At 38.0% G+C, this 24,689-nt stretch overlaps 1 long non-coding RNA gene and 1 other non-coding gene across 2 annotated transcripts; both read left to right on the top strand.

The window, feature by feature from the left end:
• The first annotated feature begins 4,071 nt into the window (after nucleotides 1-4,071).
• LOC117976802 (uncharacterized) lies at nucleotides 4,072-24,689 on the top strand. Its single transcript, XR_004667571.2, has 4 exons — nucleotides 4,072-4,178; nucleotides 22,861-23,093; nucleotides 23,532-23,825; nucleotides 24,120-24,689. It is a non-coding gene; the product is annotated as an uncharacterized LOC117976802 (long non-coding RNA).
• LOC112437810 (small nucleolar RNA U13) lies at nucleotides 9,302-9,403 on the top strand. Its single transcript, XR_003026323.2, has one exon. It is a non-coding gene; the product is annotated as a small nucleolar RNA U13 (small nucleolar RNA).

The raw sequence follows: 24,689 nt of genomic DNA on the forward strand, positions 1-24,689 counted from the left end.
TGTAGAGCAGCTTGAAAGAGATTCACTTACTCTAAGTGTACCTGTAGACCGTGGTAGCTGAGTTATTGTCATATCATACTCGGTAAGCATATCAGGCTGGCAATCAAAATGCTGAAGCATTGCTTGCAGAAATTAATAGTCATCAATATGGGGTTTGGTCTTTACAGTAATGTCAAAGTAGGAAGGATCGTAAGTTCAGCAGCAGGCTTAAAGCCAGGGTCACCTGTATTAGAATTATATGAAGTATATTTGTAATTGAGAAAGGTTTATTGTACTAATTTTACTAAGATTTATCCTTCCAGTTACCTGCAATGTGCATTTCCTTCTAGTAATGGCTCTCAGCCAGTCTACTGGAGCAAAAAGAAACCAACTGATTGGCATTGTAAGAAATTACTTATTTTTTCTTTAGGAGGAGAGTAGATATTCTGCATGTCTGATTTATGATTATTTATCATGAAAGATTACTGACTATAATAGCCCTAAACAGGCCTCCATTTTCTGGGTAAGATGTAGAAGGAACTAAATAGCAGACATGGCAGAGAGTTCACTAGGAAGCACTTCAATGGATGGACTTCTTCTGCCAGGGCTTCATTTGCATATGGGAGGGCACGGACTAGCAGGATGCAGATCAAGCCCTGTTTTGCCTGCGTCTGAGCTCCTCCTTCTGGCCAGCTGCTGCGCTAGGCACTTAACATACATTGAAAAAGAAAACTAAAAGCCACATTTTTCTTTCTTTTAAAAACTGTATATATTTAAAGCATACAATATGATGTTTTGATATACATATACATAGTGAAGTGATTGCCCTATTTTCCTATTCACAATTTTTCTAGGTCATAATTATGGCTGAACTATTGCTACAAATCTCAATAGATTTAAAGAAAGTAGAAGAGGAAAAGGAAAACTATTAACCCAAGTGACTATGGGAATACAAAGCATCGGGCTAGTTTATTACCTTTTGTCTTAAAGATAAGAGAGGAGGTTAAAGAATATTAACAAACTGATGAACATAAAATGGCAAACAAGAAAGAACATTAGCCAGGGGGAACACATGTCCCTTTAAAATTATACCTATATATATTCTGAATTATTAAATTAAAATTATCACTACTTTATCTGCTATTTTATTGCTGAAATTTCTCACAACTTCATTTGCGAATAAACTCTCCTGTGATGGTCTGCCATTTAAATACACATATTTATTGGTATCTCCTACAGAGTATAATCTTAACCACAAGGCTATGAATACAGTAAAACTTTACATTTTTGTGAGATACTTTATTTGTTCAATTTAAGCTCAAGAAGTAGATGCAATTTATTAGAAAATGTTACAGAAAAGGAATTAATTCACCTCAATTCCAATGCACATACTGGGATGAATAACTCACTGTTATGACATAGTCAACTTTATTCTGTCACCTTAATATATAAGGGATAATGGCTGGGCTCAGTGGCTCACGTCTATAATCCCAGCACTTTGGGAGACCGAGGCGGGTGCATCACTTGAGGTCAAGAGTTCAAGACCAGCCTGGCCAACATGGTGAAACCCCATCTCTACTAAAAATACAAAAAGTTTGCTGGGCTTGGTGGCAGGCACCTGTAATCCTGGCTACTCTTGAGGCTGTAATCTCAGCTACTGTGAAGTGGGAGAATCGTTTGAACCCGGGAGGCGGAGGTTGCAGTGACCTGAGATTGTGCTACTGCACTCCAGCCTGGGTGACAGAGTGAGACCCTGTCTCTCTCAAAAAAAAAAAAAAAAAAAAATACACACACACACACACACACACACACACACACACACACACACGTGCATATATATATATATCTTGATCACCAAGCCCACTGCAAACTGCTGCTGTTCATTTTCTCACTTTCTCTTGCCTGGACTATTGTAGATTTTCTCACTGACTTTTCTACTCCTAACCTTCCTTTTATATTTGTCCAAAGACTAATCTTTCTCACAATCAGAACCCCTCATATTTTCCCCTTTCTTAAAACCCTTCAATGACTTTATCCTTGCTTTTAGAATGAAGCACCAGCTCCTTAGGGTATTGTACAAAGTTCTTCACAGCCTTTAATCTCAGATCTCTATCCCTTGCCATACACATCTTACTATCCAGACACATCTAAAATACTTGCAGATCTCTGGATGCATTATGATATTTAACATCTTCATGCCTTTCTTCATGTTTCAACTGTTTTTTTTGTTTTGTTTTGTTTTGTTTTTGAGACTGAGTCTTGCCCTGTCACCCAGGCTAGAGTGCAGTGGTGCGATCTCTGCTCACCACAGCCTCTGCCTCCTTGGGTTCATGTAATTCTCCTGCCTCAGCCTCCCAAGAAACTGGGATGACAGGTGTATGCCACCATGCCAGGCTAATTTTTGTATTTTTAGTAGAGATGGGGTCTCGCCATATTGGCCAGGCTGGTCTCAAACTCCTGGCCTCAAGCGACCTGCCCGCCTCAGCCTCTCAAAGTGCTGGGATTACAGGCATGAGCCATGGCACCCGGCTGACATTTCATCTTCTTTATGGAATTCCTCTGGACTGACCATTGCCTGGACACTTCTCCACTCTGGGGTTTACCACTACCACGACAGGCTACTAAAGTGGGTATCTGTTTTTGTCTGTCTGGCACCCTTCCACTTCCTTTAGGATGCTGATCCACTACAATAATGGAACCTGATAATGCTGCCAGTCATAGCATCTGTTTTATTGATCACAGGGGTGGGTATATGACCATGGATATAGGTAATCATGGAGCCTTCTTAGACATAATGATTGACCCAGAATTGGGTATGTGGCCTAAGCCAGGCTAATCTACGTCTTCCCTGGGATTTGTACGCAAACTAGAGACTTTTCCTTGGATCAATAACTTTATAAATGTCACCCCAGAACCTCTTTTGCCCATTTCTAGACACATGGAGGAGGCTGAAGAATAAAGTTGATGTTGAGAATGAGACAGAAATGAGAGGTGGGGGAAAAAAAAAAGAAATGAGAGGTGGAGAGAGAGGCCTGGTGTCATTGAATCTCTGAGATCTACTCTTATTAGCCAGTAGATCTTGGTAAAGCTAATTAATTTCCTTAAGTTTCATATTTTTAATCTATAAAATGGGTAAAATAAATGTAATACTAGCTACCTGATAGGGTTCTTATAAAGGTTATGCAAAATAACACATATGAAGTGCTTGGTACACTGCTTAGCATAGAGTAAATGCTCAATAAATGTTAGTAGTGACTGTCGTTATAACTAAGTTGGGAGAGAGTGTCCTCTTTCTTATTAGTAGTGAAGCAGGGCTTCCCAGTCAGTATTTAGGCCTATTTATCACTGACTATGGGCTAATTTTGGGACCATTTCTTTTTCCCCAGTATCTTCTTGGCCCATCGATCAGGCTAGTAACCATTTTAACATGACTCACCTTATTCACCTTTACTTCAGTAGCTTTAGACATTTAAATAAATTAAATGTTAGTAAAAATATTTGGAGAACATTTGTATTTAATTGTAATGATGTTAAAGTATTTAAACTACTACAGTGCATGCAGAGATGGATCAGTGAAAATGCTTTTTCCATTACTGGAAATCTAATACATGGCAACGCAAAATAATTTTGATGGTCTCAAGCACTAAATTACTAAGTGGGTATATTATAGTGAAGATATATGTAACAAGGGCATTCTATACCAGTTCAGCCCACTCAGCAAAATTGCTCCAAGAAGTTGCAATATTTGTGTCTTATTAAAAGACTGACTTCATATTTTTATGGGAAATTGATAAACATTCTTTCTTGGTGCCCTCTTAAGATCCATATGAATTGTATAATATTTTAAAGTGGGTGGTCAGTAACCTCATTTCATTTCTCTCTTCTGTGTCTCTGACCCAGCTCTTAAAAAAATGCAGCATCAGCATCTCTCTTCTCTTTTCCTTTAGCTTGTCTCAGATTTAAGCAAAATTCCCCCCAAAATCCATTTGTGAAGTAGGGCATGGGGATACATTAATGATTTCTGCTATTCATTTTAAATTTTGGCCTGAGATTGACCTGTTTAGCCTGCCTCCAGGAACACCATCATTGGAAAACATTTAAGAGCAGTCTTGATGATGGAAAAGTAATAGAAGACTCCTATACAATATGAGAGAGCCTGGGTCCTGGTCTTGTTTCTACTGTTTGCTGTGTGACCTGGGGTAAGTCCCTCTCCTTTCTGGGTGTCATTTTCCTCATCTATAAAATGAGAAGGCTTTAGTAGATGCTATCTAATATCCATAACATGGGTGCAATTTATGGCCTAAAGGTGACTTCAATATTTCAGTCAATATGAATCTGAATTGCTCACCCTTTTCCGTGTTTAACTCATCAGAAGGCTTGACTGGGGCTGAAGGATCCACTTTCAATCTCACTCATATGGTTTTTGGCAGGTCTCAGTTTCTTTCTAGCTGTTGGCTGGAGACTTCAGTTCCTTATCACATTGGCCTGTCATAGGAGAGAGAGACAGGGAGAGAGAGAGAGAGAGAGAGAGGTGTGAGAGAGAGAGAGAGAGAATGAACATGAGATCTTAAGACTGAAGTCACTGCCTTTTTATAACCTAGTATTGGAAGTGACAAAGCATTACTTCTGCTGATTGCTATTGGTCACACTGGCCAATCCTGGTACAATGTGGGAGGCAGGGGTCACTGGGGGCTATTTTGAAGGCTGGATATCACACTGTGAGCCTTTAGATATCTAACTTCTTTCAGCCTCACCTTCCCTTCTATTTAATGGGAACAAAATTACTGTCTAGAGATGCTGACTTCATAGGGTTTTACTGAGGATCTAGTGAAATGATAGATGAAAAAACCCTTTACAACTATAAAATACGTTGGGTGAAAAATTTGATGTCGTAGATCTGGAGGGGAGATCTGAAAATCAAAGAGAGGGAAGAATTACAGTCTTATAAAGGGAGAAACATGGGTTCTCTTAGGTCACAAACCCTTTCCCCCACCACACACTTCTAAGCTCCCCTAGGGCTTGACTAATTGAGACCATATGGAGTTTGGGGTTAGTTTGTTTATTTATTTACTTATTTTTTGCATAATAAGCTTTTTGTTTCTAAGAAAAATAACTGAAAAAATGAGTTTCAATACAAGGTTTGAAAAGTTTGGAGACATTAACTTGTTCTCACCATACAACTTGTTAACTGGTCAATTGTCCATGAATTAAAATAATATGGATTCAATTTTACTGAAATGATACATAGCTTGGAAAAACATTTTGGGTTGCACTGAATTTAAGGACATTGAATGGTGCAATCTAATAAAAATTGCCTTGTGTCCTGAGCTCACATAACCTATTGAGGTCAGCATCAGAGACCATCTACAGGCAAAATGTTCCTGTCTACACACTGACTGGTCTCATTTCTCATTTGCACATATTGAGCCACCTCTTGACAGCTGTTGCTACACAAATAGGATTTATAATGGAGATGAGAACCCAGTGCTGAGAGTGTAATGTCTGAGGTCCTCTGTTGAGCCTGCAACACATCCCTCTGTGTTACAGCAGAAGGACCCCATCCCCTCCCTGCATGAACAGATATATGGCGGAAGGACCCCATCCCCTCCCTGCAGGGACAGATAGACTATAGCTGTATATAGAACAGTGGTGGGGTTGGTCGAATGCCATAAGACACACATGCTTAAGCAGAACAAAGGGGTGCACATTGAGTCTGAAACAGGGCAAAGCATTCCCACACAAGGTGATAAGTCCAGTGCAGCCTGTGAGGACTCCTTTTCTCTTTGTAAGAAAGTGTTTTAGGCCCAAGTCCAGTTCTTGCACAGCCCAGAGGAGGTTGAAATGCTGTGCACATAAGACTGCTTTTCCCAACGACTTTATTTCGTCAGACCAGCTTCCTTAAAGCAGGACACATATGCATGGGAAACCCTGGGCTCCGATCCTTACTGCAGAAAATGAGGACTCTGTCCCAGGTTCATTTGAAAAGCACAGAAGGACGGTGATTGATATTGCTTGTTATAAACGTCCACCCGTGGTCCTTGTGCTTTAAAGAAGGCAGTCTCATACTGGTGGATTGACTCTCATCTCTTTTTTTTTTTTTTTTTTTTCGAGACAGGGGCTAGCTCTGTCACCCAGACCACAGCGCAGTGGAATGATCATAGTTCACTGCAGCCTCAGCCTACTGGGCTCAAACGATCCTCCTGCATCAGCATCCTCAGTAGCTTGGACTACAGGTGCATGCCACCACACCCAGCTAATTTTTAAATTTTTAGTAGAGACGAGGTCTTGCTATGTTGCCCAGGCTGGTCCTGAAATCCTGGACCCAAGTGATTCTCCTGCCTCAGTCTCTCACAGTGCTGAGATTACGGGAATGAGCCACCATGCCTGGTGACCCTAGTCTCTTGTAGAAGTGACTCATCCTATTCCTATGAGAGAGTAGAGGAGGATAATTATGAATGAAGTGTTACATCAAAAGTGGATCATAGAGGTCCCTGAATATCAGGTAAAAATGTTAGATTTTTCAGGAGACACAGAACCATGTGAGATATTTGAAAAGGGAAGTGACATGATCAGAGCTGAGTTTAGGAAGATTAGTTTGATAAGATTGAACAGAAAGTAGAAGGGATGGGTAATGGTGAAGTAGGTAATTTTGCTAAAATATCCACTCTGTTCAAACAACTAAAATAGCTGGAAAATCTAAAAATCATTTTCTTTTATGTGTCAGAGAATGAAAAAGGTAGTCAGGAACTATGGGCTAAGATCTCGGTGGAGATGAGAAACTAGAGAGATGAGATCATCATCCAAGACTACTTTGTTCTTGAGCATTTACTGAACTTGAAAAGATAGATTCTGTCAGTTGTTTTTCCTCTTGGCTCTCAGCTCCATTTCATCTCTTTGCTTTGTATCTCAGGGCAACAAGCCTGAAAACTACTTTTCCCAGACTTTCTTGCCAGCTGAGTTCTAGTTAGGTTCTGGCAATGGGAAACACTAGAGGAAGACTGAAAATGGAAGAAAGGGATGAGAATATAACAGTGAACCCAGACTGAGAAAGTAACAATCTGTCCTGCCATTCAACAGGCTAGGGCAACAGCCACAGATAAAGCCTTGATAGGTCCTGGATTCTTAATGTTTTTCTCTCTAGTTCCAGAAAGCTGCCAAAGTGTAAAGTTAATGGGAAACAATATTTCTCTAAGGCCATGCTGCAGTTGTATAGTGTCATAATATCTTCTTTAAATCACCACTGCTTTCCTACTCATTGGAAAATACCTTTTCCAAAAATCATTTGTGGTTTGAAATTATATCTATAAGAATAAAACACATCTCAGTTTTGCCTGAAGGATCTGAGCCTGTTTGATATAGAGAAGCAAACTTGATATCCAATCTGTATGCTGAGTTTCAGATAAGTGATTTCTAGACACAACATACCACATATGTCTTAACTTTTTAGTTTCGAAGGAAACAGGACTCTGATCCACTTTGCAGTCCAGATATGATATTGACCCTTTACACACAACCTTGTTTTGCTTTGAGCCTATTCAAACACTGCTTCACTTTAATTTCATCTAAACTGTACACTTCTCCCAAATCCTGTAATAATGCTGTCTTTCCTGGTGTTTGGTGAGATGCTCCATGGTTCCTCTGGTGTTTCCCTTGTTGCAACAGCCGAATAAATCTGTCTTTTTCGAACTATAGCGTTGCCCCCGTGGTCTTAAGTTGATTGGACGAGGAGAGAAAAAAGCCATTTTTCCACTTCTGACAGTGACTTATTGTAGGCTCCAACAACTTTGGTGTTGGTTTCTGCAGCATTGATGGGGTTAACTCCTGAGCTTCTTAGAAGCGGTAGGTCATTTTCAGTAGCAGTGCCAGGAGCAGTGGCAATCGTGTGGGCTGGTGGACTACAACCCAGGGGTTAAGGTGGCTTCTTGATCTCTGGGTGATATTTCCTTTCCCTTTCACTTCTCCAGTTCTTGCAACATTTTTACTACCAATTCTCTGATTATAAACAACTAAATCCTTCTCTGCTAGAAATATAGGGTGGTTTCATTTTTCTCAATGGTCACTAGCTGATACAGTATCTAAGGTTCTGAGCTGCACTTTGGCAGCTTTCTGAGACTAGAGAGAAAAACAATAAGAATTCAGAACCTGGCCGGGCGCGGTGGCTCAGGCCTGTAATTCCAGCACTTTGGGAGGCCGAGGCGGGCGGATCACGAGGTCAAGAGATTGAGACCATCCTGGCCAACATGGTGAAACCCCGTCTCTACTAAAAATACAAAAATTAGCTGGGCGTGATAGTAGCCGCCTGTAGTCCCAGCTACTTGGGAGGCTGAGGCAGGAGAATGGCGTGAACCCGGGAGGCGGAGCTTGCAGTGAGCCGAGATCGCACCACTATACTCCAGCCTGGCGACAGAGCGAGACTCCGTCTCAAAAAACGAAAAAAAGAAAAAGAAAAAAAAAAAAGAATTCAGAACCCATCAAGGATTTCACCCTGGTAAGTAGGAGTTAATCAGGAATAAAACAGCTCCCACAACTGAGCTTCCAGTCCTCCGGGTAGATCACAAAACCCCAAGCCTTGAAATTGGATTAAGATGGTCCTGGTCGACTTAAGCCCTCTAGGCTTCTTAAATTAATCAGTTTTGGAAAATTCTCTATCTTCTCAAATATTGCTTTTGCTTCTCTTTTGGGAATAACAATTAATTGCGCGTTGCATATTCTCATTGCATGTTCTATGTCTTTTACCTACTTCTCTGTATTTTCCATCTTTTTGTCTGCTGTCCATACTTCATCTTGATAGATTCTTTTAACCTAATTTTTAGTTTAATAATTCTGCTGTATCTAATTTGGGATTAAAGCCATCCATTGAATTCTTAACTTTTGTTATTGCCTTTTTCCCCAATTCTAGAACTTCCAGGTTTTTTTTCCAAGTTTGTTACCACTTTTTATAGTTGCTAGTTTCTTTGCTTTTGAATTTTTAAAAATTTGGCTTTATCGCGTTTTAAATTTCTATACTTTTAATAATATGCTTAAAATACATAAATCAAAAATTGATAGAACTACAAAGAGAAATAGACAAGTCTGCAATTATAGTGGGATATGATGAAATACCTCTGTCAGTAATTGATAGAAGCAGCAGACAAAAATTATTAATAATGTGGAAAATTTGAACAGCATGATTAACAAAACTACTTAATGTCCATATATAGAGGTCTGCAGTCAACAACCATAGAATGCATATTATTTTTCAAGCTCACACGGAGTATGAAGATGTTGGTTCTTCCAAATGCACATGAAGATTCAGTGCAATCCCAGTCAAACTACCAGGCAGATCCTTTTGTAGCTCGTAAGTGATGACTGGGTTTTCACCCTCATGCATGAGATGTGCCTCCCTCGAACCCTGTTATGATGTAGGCACGTTAACCATCTGACATGAAAACAAAACAAAATACCAGTCAGGTATTTTCCAGAACCTGACAAACTTATTCTAAAATTAACCTAAAAATACTAATATTAAAAGACTGAGAATAGTTAAGACACGCTTGAAGAAAAATGGATACTAAAATTAAAGACAATAATTAAGACACCTTTGAAGGAAAAAAAAAGCTTGAGAAAAATTGGCCTACTCACTATCAAGACTTGTAAATTTATAATGATTAAGATAGTGTGATATTGGCATGAAGACTGAAAAATAGACCAATGGAACAGGGGACATAAGCCAAGTATTTATTTATATGTGTATATTAGTATATAAGTATATATAAATATTGGGAAAAGGCTATCTTTTCAATAAATAATGCCAGGACAATTTGATATCCATAAAGGAAAAAATGAAATAGGATCCTTTTCTCACACTATATATAAAAGATAATGCTAGGCAGTCAGTAGACCTAAGTGTGAATGGCAAAGTGGAAAAGCTTTTCGAAGGTAATACAGGTGAATGCCTTCAAGACTTCAGAGTGTGGAAAAACAAGACTCAGAAAGCTCTAACTATAAAATAAAGGATTGATGTATTTGTTTTTAAGACAATATTAACTACTTTTATTTATATATTTTAGTAATTATTGATTTTCATTAATATTATTTTAATTGATAAATCAATATACATTTATGGGGTGCAATGTGATGTTTTGATACATGTATACAAAAAGGAATTACTAAATCAATGTAATTAGCATATCTAGCACCTCTGTTTTTGTGGTGAGACATTTGGAATTTACTGTCTTAGGTTTTTTGAAATGTATAATACATTATTATGTAATGTGCAATAGACCTCAAAAACTTATTCTTCCTGTTTAACTGAAACTTTGTACTCTTTGACCAATATCTCCCTATTCCCTCCCTACTTCCCTGCACCCCCCAGCCTCCAGTAACCATCATTCTATTTTCCACTTCTGTGAGTTTGGCTTTTTTAGATCCCACATAAGTGAGATCGTACAGTGTCTGTCTTTCTGTGCCTACCTTAATTCACTTAACCTAATGTCTTCCAGTTTCATCCACGTTGTTGAAAATGACAGGATTTACTTCTTTATAGGGTTGAGTAGCAATCCATTAGGTTATATACCACATTTCTTTATCCATTTATCTGTTGACAGATGCCTAGGTTGATTGCATATCTTGACTATTGTAAATAATGCTGCAATGAACATGGGAGTACAGGTAGCCCTTAGACATTGATTTAAGTTCCTTTGGATATATACCCAGCAGTGGGATGGCTGGATCATTTGGTTGTTCTATTTTAAGTTTTTTGAGGAACTTCCATACCATTTTACAGAATGGCTATATTAATTTATATCCAGCAATAGGGTACAAGGGTTTCCTTTTCTTCACATCCTTGCCAATGTTAATCTTTCCTCAGTTTGGTAAATAGCCATTCTCACAGGTGTGAGGTGATATCTCATTATGGTCTTAATTTGCATTTCTCTGATGATTAGTGATGTTGAGCATTTTTTTCATGAACCTGTTGGCCATTTGTATGTCTTCTTTTGAGAACTATATATTCAGATCCTTTGCCCATTTTTAAAATTGGGTAATTAGTTTTTTTGCTCTGGAGTTGTTTAGGTTCTTTATGTATTTTGGCTATTAACCTCTTGCCAGGTACATGATTTGCAAATATTTTCTCCCATTCTGTGGATTGTCTCTTCCTTCTGTTAATTGTTTCATTTGCTATGCAGCAGCTTTTTAGTTTGATACTATCCCATTTGTCTATTTTATATATATATAAATTTTGTTGCCTGTGTTTTCAGATATCTATATCTATATCTATTATCTATCTATCTATCTATCTATCTATCTATCTATCTATCTATCATCTATATCTATCTATATCAATTACTGCCCAGGCCAGTGTTGTGGAGCATGTTTTCTTCTAGTAGTTTTATAGTCTCAAGTCTTATATTTAAGTCTTTAGTCTATTTTGAGTTGATTTGTTCACATGGTATGAGAAAAAGATCTAATCTCACTCTTCTGTGTATGGATATCCAGTTCTCCCAACACCATTTATTGAAGAGACTATCTTTTTCCCATTGTATATTCTTGAAACCTATGTCAAAAATCAATTGGCCATAGATGTATGGGTTTATTTCTGGGCTGTCTAAAGGATTAATATATTGGACTACATTAAAATTAAGATCTTTTGCTCACCAAAATACAAATAATGAGAGGCAAACAGCAAACCGCAAGATGGGAAAATATGTTTGTAACACATTTTTATTTGTCGTGTAACGAATAAAAGGTTTATATCTAGAGTATATTTTAAAACTTCTTCAAATTAATAGTAAAAATACATGTTATCTAATAGAGAAACGGGAAGTGACTTAAATAAGCATATTACAAATAGGATATCTAAATGACCAAGTAATGTATGAAAAGACATATATGCTTATTATTACTTAGGGAAATGCAAATTGGAACTTTGATAAGATAACACTGTGTACTTATCAGATTGGCTAGAATGAAAAAGTTCAACAATTACAAGTGCTGGAAAGGGTGCTCAAAGACAGAAACTGCCATTTATTGCTGACAAAAGAGTAAATTGGTATGCTGCTTTTAGAACATAGTCTTTGCAGTGAGTAGAAGATACCCATACCTGTTGACTATACCTATACTCCTTGACATGTGCCCTATAGAAAGTTATGCTTAGGTGTATCAGGATTCATATTCACAAATGTCCATAGCAGCATTGCTCATAATTGTCTATTTCTGGAGTCTCCAAGCTCCATTAATTACATGCCTATCTTTATGCCAATATCACCCTGTTTAATTACAGTAGCTTTATAGTCAGTCATGAAATTAAATCCCCCAATTTTATTCTCCTTTTCCAAAATTGTTTTGCCTATTATCAGTCCTTTGACTTTTCATGTAAATTTTATTATATTTTTAATTTTTTTAATTTTTTTTTTTTTTTAAGACAGAGTCTCGCTCTGTCGCCCAGGGTGGAGTGCAGTGGTGCCATCTCAGCTCATTGCAATCTCCGCCTCCCAGATTCAAGCAATTCTTTTGCCTCAGCCTCCAGAGTAGCTGGGATTACAGGTGCCCACCACCACATCCAGCTAATTTTCGTATTTTTAGTAGAGATGAGGTTTCACCATTTTGGACCAGGCTGGTCTTGAACTCCTGACCTCAGGTGATCTGCCCCCCTTGTCCTCCGAAAGTGCTGGGATTACAGGTGTGAGCCACTGCGCCTGGCCCCTCATGTAAATTTTAAAATCAGCTTGTCAATATTTTTAAAGTTGTCTGCTAAGATTCTGATCGGGACTGCATTGACTGTATAGATCAGTTTGGGGGAGAACTGCCATCTTAACACTATTGATCAATCTATGAGCACAGTGTATTTTTCTTCAGTTTCCTTTTGTGTTGATTTATAGTTTTCAGTGTAGAGGTCTTCTACATTTCTTGTTAAATTTATTCTTAAGTATATTATTAAAAATTTTTATTTTCTAATTTCTTATTATTAGAATATAGAAATGTAATGGATATTTGTAAATTGACTGCGTTCTATGACTTTCTTAAATTCATTTGTTAGTTCTTTTTTTGTTTATTCCTCAGAATTTTTTATATACATGATCATATCGTGTCAGTAAAGAAAGTTTTCATTATTCTTTTCCCTTTATTATGGTTTTATTTATTTCTTTGAGCCCATTAGTTAGATACCTCAGTATAATGTTGAAGAAAAGTGGGGGTGGATGACTGTCCTTCATTCCTGATCTTGGGCTGAAAGCACTGAACCTTTCACCATTGACCTTCACTGAATATGAAGTTGGCTATAGGTTTTTCACAGATGCCCTTAATTAGATTGAGTTTGTTCCTTCCATTCCAAACTATGAATTTTTGTAATGAAAGGGTATTGAATTTTATAAAATGCTTTTAAATTTTTTAGTATCAATTAAAATGATGATATGCCTTTTCTTCTTTTTCATGTTAATATGGAGAATTACATTGGCTGAGTTTTGAATATTAAACTAAGTCTGCATTCCTGGCATAAACATTACTTAATCATGAATACATTAGGCTTTATATATATTGCTGTATTTCATTCACCAACATTTTGCTAGAATTTTTGTGTCCATGTTTATGAGAAATCTTGAATTATAGTTCTTTTTTTTCTTGTGTTATCTTTGTCTAGTTTTGTATTAGGATAATACTGACCTTGTACAATGAGCTGGGAAGTATTTCCTCTTTCTCTGTTTTCTGAAGGACTTTGTGTAGATTTGGGTGTTATTTATTAAATATTTGATAGAAATATTATTAAAGCAATCTTGCCCTAGAGTTTTCTCTGTGAAAAAGTTTTAAGTTATGAATTCAATTTTCTTTTGTTGATATAGGGACATTTAATTTATTGATTTCATCTTGGATCGATTTTCTTATTCACGTTATTAAAAGAATTTGCCCATTTCATCTACATTGTCAGATCTGTTAGCTTAAACTTGTATAACATATTCCCTTATTATCCTTCTAATATCCATAGTATCTCTAGTCTTATGCCCCTTTTTTCATTCCTTATTCTGATAATTTGTACCTCTATTTTTTGTTTTGCTCAATCTATTGAGGCTTGCCAATTTGTTGGTCTTTTCAAAGAATCAGATTTTCTTTTCACTTTTCTTTTTTATTGCATGTTTATTTTTTATTTTATTGTTTTCTGCTCTTTGTTATATTTTCTTCTCTCTCTTTACTTTAGTTTAATTTGCTCTTGTTTTTTCATTTTATAAGGTGAGATCTCAGATCACTGACTCTAGATCTTTCTTATTTTTAACATAGGCATTTAAACACAGTTATTAATTTCCCTTTAGGCATTGATTTAGTTCCATTCCACAAATTTGATATCAATGATAATTTCATTGTTACTCAGTTCAAAATATTTTCTAATTTCTTTCATGATATCTTCTTTGACCAGAAGATTATTTAGAAGTACACCATCTAATTATTTGGGTTTTCTCAATTGTCTTATTGCTATGGATTTCTAATTTAATTTCTTTGTGATCAGAGCACATACATTGTATTATTTCAATCTTACATTGCTATAAACTTCCCCGTTGGTACTGATTTTGTTGTATTCCATGTATTTTCATATGTTTCATTTCCATTTCCATTTGTTTCAAGACATTTTAGAATTTTCTTCTTAATTTCTTCATTGACCCATTGATTATTCAAGAGCATATTGTTTAATTTCCATGTGTTTTTGTAATTTTAAAAGTTCCTGTTATTGATTTCTAGTTTTATTTCACTGTGCCCAAAAAAGATGCTCGATATGATTTTGATCTTTCTGAATTTGTTGAGACTTGTTTTGTGTCCTATACTGGATAATGTCCACGGGCTGCTGAGAAGAATGTGTGTTCTGCAGCAGTTGAGTGAAAGGTTGTAAATATTGCTTAGGTCTATCTAGTCTAATGTATAGTTTAACTTCAATGTGTTTGTTGATTTTCTGTCTGGATGATCTGTCAATTACTGAGAGTAGGGTGGTGAGGTCCCCTACTATTATTGTATTGTGGTCTATTTTCCCTTTAGATCCATTGATGTTTGCTTTATATATTTGGGTGCTCCAGTGTTGTGTGCATATATATTTACATTTGTTATATCCTCTCACTGAACTGACCCCTTTATCATTGTATAGTGACCATTTTGTCTCTTTTTATGATCTTTAACTTGTAGTCTACAATTGACCCTTGAACAACATGCGTTTGAACTGTGTGGGTTTACTTGTATGCAGATTTTTTTCAGTAAATATATTGGAAATTTTTTTGGAGATTTGTGACAATTTGATAAAATCACAGACAAAGCACATAGCCTAGAAATATTGAAAAAAATTTTAAAAAGTTAGATACGTCATGAGTGCATAAAATATATGTAGATGCTAGTCTATGTGTTAATTGACTGTTTATGTAATTGATAAGGCTTTTGGTTAACAGTAGGCTATTAGTAGTTAAGTTTCTTGGGAGCCAAAAGCTATACACAAATTTTCAACTGTGCAAGGGGTTGGCACCCTTAACCTTTGAATTATTCATGGATCAACTGTGTTTTATCTAATATAAAAGTATAGCTACTCCTGCTTTTTAATTGGTTTCTGCTTGCATGGAATATCTTTTTCCATTTCTTCACTTTCAGTCTGTTGTGTCTTTACAGGTGGTGATTTTCTTATGGGAAGCATATAGTTGGGTCCTGTTTTTTTTTTTTTTTAATCCACCCAGTTACTCTATGTTTTATTGTTTTAACTGAAGAATTTAGGCTACTCTTACATTCAGTGTTAATATTGATAGGCAAGGAGTTATTGATAAGTAACTTATTTTGCTACCTGTTTTCTGGTTGTTTTGTAACTCCTCTTTTTTTCTTCCTTTCTTACCATCTTCCTTTGTGGGTAAGTGATTATTTTCTGGTAGTATGTTTTAATTCATTGCTTTTATTTTTAGTGTATCTATTACAGGTTTTGCATTGTGGTAACCATGATGCTTACAAAAACCATAGATAGAACAAGTTATTTTAAACAGATGATGACTTGTCTCAGGTCACAAAGAAAATAAACCAACATAGGAAAATCTAAAAATAACCTCTACACTTTAACTTCATCCCCTCACATTTTGACTTTTTGTTATCTTAATTTATATCTTTACATATTAACAAGTTGCTTAGTTATTATTTTTTGTAGTTTTGACATTTAGTCTTCATACTAGAGCTGTGAGTGTCCTATATACCACAATTACAACATTAGAATATTCTGAGTTTGTGTATTTACTTTTACCAGTGGGTTTTACGCTTTCAGTTTTTTTTTATTGTTGTATGTTATTGTCCTTTTCTTTCAGATTGAAGAATTCCCTTTAGAATTTCTTACAAGACAGGTCTGATGGTGATGAAGTTTCTCAGCTATTGTTTGTCTGAGAAAGACTTTTAACTTTCTTTTGTGTTTAAAGAATAGTTTTGCTGGGGTATGGAATTCTCAGTTGGCAGTTTTGTTTTTTCTTTCAGCACTTTGAATATGTCATCCCATTCTTGTTTTGTTTGTTTGTTTGTTTGTTTGTTTTGAGACAGAGTCTCACTCTGTCGCCCAGGCTGGAGTGCAGTGGCGTGATCTCGGCTCACTGCAAGCTCTGCCTGCCAGGTTCGCGCCATTCTCCTGCCTCAGCCTCCCGAGTAGCTGGGACTACAGGTGCCTGCCACCGTGCCTGGCTAATTTTTTGTATTTTTAGTAAAGATGGGGTTTCACCGTGTTAGCGAGGATAGTCTCGATCTCCTGACCTTGTGATCCGCCCGCCTCGGCCTCCCAAAGTGCTGGGATTACTGGCATGAGCCACCGCACCCGGCCGTCATTCCATTCGTTACTGAACCTGTATGGTTTCTGATGAGATGTCTGTAGCCAGATGGATTGGAGCTCCTTTATATGTTATTTGCTTCTTTTCTCATTCTGCTTTAATGATCCTTTCTTTGTCCTTGAGATCTGAGAGTCTGATTGTTGTATGCCTTGAGGTAGTCTTATTTGGATTGAATCTGTTTGGTGATCTCTGACCTTCCTGTACCTGGATATTTATATTTTTCTCTATGTTTGAAAAGTTTTCTGTTTTGTTTTCTCTGAATAAGCTTTCTACTCCTTGCTCTTTCTCAACTCCTTCTTTAACACCAGTGACTCTTAGATTTGCTCTTTTGGAGTTATTTTCTGTATCCCGTAGGTGTAGTTTGTTCCCTTTCATTTTCTTTTTTCTTCTCTTACAATGTGTTTTCAAATAACCTGTCTTTAGGCTCACTGATTCTTTCTTCTGCTTGATCCATTCTGCTGTTAATAGCCTTTAATGCATTTTTTTATTTTAGCAAATGTATTTCTCAGTTCCAAGATTCATTTGATTTTGTAAAAATTATTTCAATCTCTTTGTTAACTTTCTGTGACAAATTTCTGCATTTATTTTCTGTGTTATGTTGAAGTTCACTGAGTTTCCTTAAAACTGATAATTTGGAATTCTTGATCTGAGAGTTCACACATCGCCATCTTGCTGGGTTGATCACTGGCTCCTTTCGTTGTCTGTTTGGGGAGACCATGGTTCCCTGTTTGCTGTTGTTTCTTGTGGACATACATCTATGTCTTTACACTGAAGGATTAGTTAATTATTTCAGTCTTTGCTGTGTGGCTTGTTTTGGTCTTCCTAGAGTGTGTTTGTTTAGAGGTTCTTTGTGGTTCACGTGTTGAGCCCCTTTTACCCTACCTCACTGCCTCCTTTTTGGCAGTAGATGGCACCTCCTCAAGCCTAGGTTTGCCTTGATTCTCACAAACATTCAGACTGCTGCCCATCCCGATTGGGCAGGGGCTACCCAGGCTGTGTGGAAAGACTAGGCAGGGTTTCATGTCCAAGGGACCTGTGGACCTTACCACCTATGGTGTGATGCTGCTGAAAAGCTACACTGATTTGGCATCTCCTTTGGCTGAGATAAACAGGACAATTTCAAAGGCCAGGGTTGCTAGTCCCACCTTCTCTGTTCTTCTCAAGCTGCCCTCAGGGTTTTTCCTCCTTTCAGCCACTCAGAATTTTTTCTGTGGTTTAGGCAGGAAAGGTTTTCCAGTGAAGAAATTCGACATGGTGGAAAAGCTAGCTGTCTGCCTGGATCTCACTTTTTCTAATGTAGAAAGTTTGATTCTGTGGGGACTTTTCTGTGCAGTGCGCGGCAGCTTGGGGAAAGGACATCACAGATGTAGAGTTCATTTCTTGTACCATCTACTCAGAGTTTTTCACCTCTCTATGGCCCTGGGGATCATTTTGGCCTCAGATTTGAGTTCTGAGATACTGCTGATGATAATCTTGGCTCTAGATATTTGTTTTCAGTTTTCCATGGGGGAGAGTGAAGCCAGATTGCTTCTACTCTGCCATTTTGGTGAAGTCACTCTTCTCAGTCTTTTACATTTATCGAGATTTGTTTTATGGTTAAGGATATTTTTGTGTACTTGTAAAGAATATGTATTATGCCTATTTTTGTGAATGTTTTACGTGCACTTATAAAATATGTATTATGCCTCTGTTGGGTTGAGTGTTCTATAAACATCAATAGAGTCAAGATAGTTGATAGTGTTATTCAGATATCCTGTGTCTTTGTTGATATTTTGTATGATTGTTTTAGCAATTGTTGAGAGAATGGTGTTAAACTTTGCAGCTATGATTGTAAAAATGTCTACTTCTCTTTTAAATCTGCTAATTTTTTCTCTATATATTGTGAAACTGTTAAGTACAAACACAGTTATGATTAAGTCTTCTTAATGAATTGCCACTTTTAACATGAAGAATTATCACTTTTGTGTCTGCTAATACTTTTCTTCTTAAAATTCATTTTATTTGATATTAAAATAGTTACTCCATCTTTTTGTACTTACTATTTACATGATTTATCATTTCTTTCCATTTACTTTTAGCCTATCTGTGTCTTCATATTTAAAGTTAGTCTTGTGTATATAGAATATAGTGGGCTTGTATTTTTTAATCTATTCTGACAATTTTTCCCTTTTGAGTGTTTAGCCTATTATTAGTAATTACATTAAATATTGATATAGTTTTATTTGAATCTATTTAATTATTATTTTACTTGCCTCTTTAATCTTTCTGTCTTGACTTTTTCGTTATTAGAAGATATTTTAGAATTCTATTTTAATTTTTTCATGATTTTTACATGTACTCTTTTGCAATAAAAGCATAATTGCTGTAGGATTACAATATATAATCTTATCTTTCTACAGTCCCTTTTCAGCTACAATTGTACCAGTTCACATACAGTATAAAAACTTTGCAACCACATTGCTGCGGTTCTAGAATTCAGTTCTAAAATTTTTATATGTTTGTTTTGCAGTATTTACATTTTTCTTCTGAGATTCCTATCCTTGCAATTGTTGCAAGCATATTTTATTTTACTCCACTGAGCATGATTACCATAGCTGCTTTAAAATCTTCGCTGCTAATTCCAACATCTTAGGATCAGGATAAAATCTCACTTGATTTTTCTTTTCTTTTGAGAATGTGTTCTGTTTTTTTATTTTTTTACTTACAGTGGCATGATCTCGGCTCACTGCAACCTCCGCCTCCCAGGTTCAAGCGATTCTTCTGCCTCAGCCTCCCAAGTAGCTGGGATTAGAGGTAGGTGCATGCCACCATGCCCAGCTAATTTTTGTATTTTTAGTAGAGACAAGATTTCACCATGTTGGCCAGGCTGGTCTTGAACTCCTGACCTCGTGATCTGCCCACCTCGGCCTCCCAAAATGCTGGGATTACAGTCATGAGCCATTGCGCCCGGCCGTGTTCTGATTTTTAAAGCCCTTACATGTTGGCTAATTTTAGATTATAAGTTTAATATTGTGAATGCAATCTTGTACAGATTCTGGATCCTGTCACTTTTCTTGAATGAGAGTTCTTTTATTTTAGCAAGCAACTCTCTTGGCTGGTCCTGTGTTACAAACTCTGTTTCTCATGCAGTGTGGACTCAATTTAAGATCTTTGTCTTTAGCAGAGCTGCTTTGAGGGGATTTTTTTTCCCCCCAAATGTATGATTCAGGATTCAGTCAGCAATGTGTATAGATGGAATTTGGAGACCACATTTCTGGCCCTTTCTCTGTTGGGACTGCTCCCCACCCTCACTCTTTCACAGTCATAATTCTCCAGACTCAATTTTTAGGTTCTCCCGGCCCAAAAGACTATGGTTTTGTGTGTGTTTGTGTTTGTTTTTGTTGTTGTTTTTTGTTGGCATCCTCCCCACCTGGCACACAATGCACTTACTGCAATTAGCACAAGGTTAAAGGTCATGGGAACAGAAGCCTGTTTCCTGCAGCTCTTCTCCTCCTCCTCTCTGGAAGTTGTTCTTGCTTCTGTCCTCCTCCACCTTCCTGGCCTGCTGCTTCTGGACCACTAAGCACTCTATGTCTTTACTACACCTTGACATTAGGGCCTTTATGTATGTTTGATGGGATAGCAGTTATGCCGAAGTTTTTGGCAGAAGGATAGACACATTGGTTATAGCTTGGTAGAAGGAATAGGCAGAGATGTTCAGAGTGTGAGTTCAGAGTCACCTTCATGGTAGTTCCAGAGTTTCTGGAGAGCAACATAAAGTTACCTCTTTCTTTTTATCCCTCTCTTTTTCTTGTGTTTTAAATTATCCCATTTCTATTGAATTCTATAAATAGACTCGTGTCTCTATGGTTTTGGTAAACCTCTTTCTACTCAGTAACCTACCTATTAACACATTCTTTCTTTTCTTCACTTGAAAATATTGCTTCTTTCATGACCTCCAGATTTTAATCTTCTGTTTTATCTTTAAACTTCTGAAATCAGGCTTTCATGATCACCATTTCAAACTGCTTTTGCTCCAGACTGCCAGAGACTACCTAAAAGCCAAACCCAACAGATACCATTAATTCTTGTCTTATGCAATTTCCCTGCTACACTTTCCAAGGTGGTTTCTTTTCTTTAAGTCTCATTTTCTGACTTTATGACACTAATTCTCAAGTATCCATCGTGAATAGCTTTTTCTTCATTTTTCCATTCAATCTGAATATTCCAAATGATTTAATTCTCATGACTTTTCCTTTTTTTTTTTTAAATCCCACATATTCTCCCTGGACAATCTCATGTATACCCATGGCTCAATTGCCACCCTATTGGGGGCTTTCATAACTAGTTTTCTAGCTGTCGTGGACTGGTCCTTGCCTGCCTGTCATTCTTCACTGTCTACCTCACTCTTATATACACCTGCTCTCTCAGCATCTTCAGCTACTTGAGCTACCCTGAACGATCTTGCAATTTCCACTGCCTGTGCTGCTCTTTTACAGGAGTCTGCAACCCCTGGGCCATGGACCAGTACTGGTCTGTGGCCTCTTAGGAACCAGGCCGCACAGCAGTAGGTGGGTGGCAGGTGAGTGAGCATTACTGCCCGAGCTCTGCCTCCTGTCAGATCACTGGTGGCATTAGATTCTCACAGGAGCACGAACCCTATTGTAAACTGCACATGTGAGGGGTCTAGGTTGTGTGCTCCTTATGAGAATGTAATGTCTGATAATTTGTGACTGTCTCCTATCACCCCGCAGATGGGAACATCTAGTTGCAGGAAAATAAACTCAGGGCTCCCACTGATTCTGCATTATGGTGAGGTGTATATTATTTCATTATCTATTACAACATAATCATAATGGAAATAAAGTGCACAATAAATGTAATGCGCTTGAATCGTCCTGAAACCATCCCACCCTCAAATCTGTGGAAAAATTGTCTTCTGTGAAACTCATTCCTGGTGCCAAAAAGGTTGGGGATTGCTGCTCTTTTACATTTAATAGTGCATCTGGATTAAGGGTCTTCCCTTAATCTAAGGATTATCCCCTGTTTTACTCCGTTTAGTGTTGTTACAACAGAATGCCTGAGGCTGGGTAATTTATAAAGAGAAATTTGTTTAGTTCATGATTTTGGTGGCTGCAAGGTTCATGATTGAGCAGCTACTTCTAGTGAGGGCCTCAGGCTGCTTCCACTCATGGTGGAAAGCGGGAAAGCAGGCAAGTGCAAAGAGATCACACGGCACAAGAGGAAGCAAGCGAGAAAAGCAGAGGAAGCCAGCCTCTTTTTAACAGTTCATTCGTGTGGGAACTCATCCATTCCTGTGAGAGAGACAGAACTCACTCACCCCCATGAGAGGGTATTCATCTATTCCTGAGGAATTGTCCCCATGACCCAAACTCCTCCCTAGGACCAACCTCCAAACACTCATTTAACTTGCATAACAAACCCATAAGTGAAATATTGCTATTATTTCTGAATTATAACAAGAAAGTAAAAGCTCAGTCTTCTTAATGGCTAGCCCAGGTTCACAAGGCAGTGGGGAATGGGCCGAGACTCAAATCTATGCTTCAGATGTCAAGGTCCACTTTACTTCCACTATATAGCTTGCATCACTTTACAGTGCTGCTAATGGCTCATCATGGGGAGCCAGATAAAAGCATTTAAAGAGGAAACAATGCAGGCCCCAGGTGACTTATACTTTTTATGGAGGGAAGACTGCCACACCAAGCCAATGAAAGTGGCTCAAAATCCTGTGGATGGGCATAATCTTCTTCAAGGAAATTTTCAGATTCTTTTCATCTACTTCAACAGTTTTCAGATGAGATGGTTGCCAGAGAGGGCAGGGCTGCACAGTCTCCATTCCACAGGGGAAGGGAAGCAGCTTTCTTCTCTGGCTTGACCGCTCTCCTCAGTGCTGATGAGACATGCAGACCACATGAAAACCACAGGTTTCTTCAGCTGCCAACATTCGGAAGGCTCAACCAACCACTGTCTCCCCTTGTCATTACTCAGGATAGTCAATATTCATGATCAGAGGCTTATGGGCTGGATGTATAATAAATGCAACATGGGTTATTAGGATTATAAAACCTTAAATTCACTTTTTTCTTCTTAGATTAAAGCAATGCAATAAAGAATAAAAGCTCATAAAAATGCCAACCAGTTACCTTCAGCTCTGTGTATGTGAGGCTGCTCTTTGCAAAGTCAGATACAACAGCAACATACAACAGGTTGATTGAGAAAGCCCAGCCACTGGCACAGAGGTTAGATACGCCCCGGTGCTCCTGAACAGGAGATGGAGCCGGACTCCTATGAATAGCCAATTTCATGAAATCATCTTTGAAAGAAGTGAGTAGCACTTTTTATTTTTACAGGGAGACATTGTTCAGTATATAAGAGAAATTAGTCTTACAAATTTTGAGAGTCATGCAAGAAAGATGTTCTCTTTGCTTTCACAGACCTTCAAAGGGGATGCTATTGCCAATCTAAGCATCAAATCAAATGAGTTGCTTGATTAAAGAACAGGGCTACCTTGTGTCTTTTTTTTTTTACAATTTCTTTCACTTTTCAAAACCCTTTCCGTTCTTCAGGACCCATCTTCCTTGCTTCATGGTTTAACACCTCATGCTTCCTTGAGTCAGTTAGCCAGGAGAATAAGAAATTTTGGCTGAGTATTGTTAGAACGGAGGCACTGGCCCACCTAGGAAGTTAGCCTCCAAACAATGTGCTCAGCAGTTCCAAATCTAGTGGCTCAAAGCCTCATCTCCCTGGCTTTGTTATCTACAGGTGCTGACCTGCTTGGTGAATGCTGGGATCTCTGGAAGAGGGAGGCAGACATCACACACCAGCTGGCAAGTGGGAGCTGGCATGCAACATGCCCCAATACCACTCCCCTCCTGTCATCCCTATCTCCTAATGGTGCCTCCTTTTGGCCAAACCCACCTTTGGCTGGAGGGCAACAGAGCCCATTGACATAGTCCCCTTGCATCTGCTACATGGGGAGAAAAGCAGGATGGACACTGAATCTAGAGAAATGAAGGAACCCATCCAGAAGAATACTGCTTCTTTATGCTTTTGTAGGTGAGTACTGAGTTGTCATAGAAAGTAGTTTTTTAATTGTGTGTTGTGGTCAAAAAGTTCAAGAAAAACTGGGATAATAGATGGAATTGTTCTGGATTTGCAAGTTGAGGGTTTACCAGAAGTTGTAGCCAGGCAAAGCTGGGATGGGCAGGACTGACTCCAAAGAAAGTCTTTCCTTTACCTCCATTCGACACTGGTTTCTCCTTATGCCGACTGCCTGTGGATCCTACTGCTGTACTTGTTGACCCTTGATATGTTTTGTTTTATGCTAACATTTGAAACTCTTTATTTTAGGTGTACAAATCAGGCCTACCCATGATATTCTAAACTCCTTGAGGAAAGAAGTGGAGTCCTGGGCTTCTGATGCAGCCTCCACAGTGCTCAGGGGATAGCGACACTGGCACCCTATAGATATTTAATTACATGTGGACTGGAAGAGACCAAGCAGCTTCCTGGTATTTCAATCAAATCCGGTGCTCTAGACCTGTGGCTCGCTCTGAGCAAACTATAATGAGTTGAACTTGAATCTGATTCCCGCTAAGAAAGGTTTCATTTTAATAGGCAGTAAGGCTATGAGCTAACACCAGAACTCATTCGAGTTACTAGACTCACTGAAACTCCTCACAGGATCCATCTTTCATGTTTTCTAGATTTTGGTATTCTTATCTAAACTGCAGACCCAGAAACCCTATGGACCCTACCTTTCCAATTATATTTCTGGGAAGAGTCATTCTCTGCAGAGCTGAAGCACGTAACAGAAAGTTCTCAACCTGAAAAATATACCTTCTGCACCCAAGCCCCACTTTCTGCCACTATTTGGTAATCTCAGGTGGGTGAGGTGGTCTCTGAACTTCAGCGCTCTCA

The sequence above is a fragment of the Pan paniscus genome, chromosome 17 (assembly GCF_029289425.2).
Source record: "Pan paniscus chromosome 17, NHGRI_mPanPan1-v2.0_pri, whole genome shotgun sequence".
Taxonomy (NCBI): Eukaryota; Metazoa; Chordata; class Mammalia; order Primates; family Hominidae; genus Pan; species Pan paniscus.